The 935-nt window shown below is 31.4% G+C and overlaps 1 long non-coding RNA gene across 1 annotated transcript in view; it reads right to left on the minus strand.

Moving 5' to 3' along the window:
- The window catches only part of LOC119413568, a 1,251-nt gene extending 729 nt beyond the window's left edge, over window positions 1–522 (minus strand). The window contains exon 1 of the long non-coding RNA XR_005186966.1: window positions 331–522. This is a non-coding gene — a long non-coding RNA (uncharacterized LOC119413568). The remainder of the gene's footprint in view (window positions 1–330) is intronic.
- Between the last annotated feature and the right edge of the window lie 413 nt (window positions 523–935).

Here is a 935-nt window from a genome sequence, read left to right on the forward strand (position 1 = left end):
TATATATATATATATATATATATATATATATATATATATATAAATTAATACTTGTTATAACATATTTAGCTTTAAGCAAGTAACAGATTGTATAATAGATTGATTCACTTAACACATCACCTTACATGTACACAGCACGCTACATACACACATAAACATATGTTTGGCACTAATGGAACCTCATAAAAATATAATTTAAAATTTTTTATCATGTCTGTCTCAAATACTCCAAATAATGTAGCACACTAAATTAGGCTTCTTTATTACGATGTTTATGTACTTCATATGTTGTAGCTAACGGTTAGCTTGCTAAGCTACGTCTTTTCTTACCTTGACAGCTGTGGATATTTTCTTCATGGAAGAACTTTTATCCTTTCAAGTTTATTAGTTCGAGAATTTGCCGCTGCGATTTCCTCCTCAGCAGCGAAAGAAAAGATTGGCAAATTAAGCAAAGATGTTGAAAAGAGAGACATTTCTCCTTAGTGCAAAGACTCGCAAAGCAGGAAGTGTCGGTTTCCGGTTGTCGTGAAAAAGACGTCGCAAAAAAGTCTTCTTGTTGCAGATACAATAAATAATTCAAGCTGCCGCGCTAAAAATCATGTTAAAAATACGAGCGTTGTGTTGGACTGACCTGACTTAGCAGATTATAAGATAAAAAGGCTACAATGCCTTATGATTTTTCCGCCAAAATGCTACGTAAATCTGTGACATTTTGACTAGATATCTTGAACATCATTCTGACTAGTCAAAATGTTAATTCAAGATATCTTAAATAGAAAAGCCGTCTACATGATAAAATATTCAAGATATCTTGAATTCATTTTGAGATATCTTAAAAGTAATTTTGACTAGTCATAAGTACAGTTCTAGATATCTTTAAGTTAGTTTTGCCTAGTCGTTATTAGCTATCAAGATATCTACAATTTAATTTGCAC

This window comes from Nematolebias whitei, chromosome 8, assembly GCF_014905685.2.
Source record: "Nematolebias whitei isolate Nwh7 chromosome 8, NemWhi1, whole genome shotgun sequence".
NCBI classification, from domain to species: domain Eukaryota; kingdom Metazoa; phylum Chordata; class Actinopteri; order Cyprinodontiformes; family Rivulidae; genus Nematolebias; species Nematolebias whitei.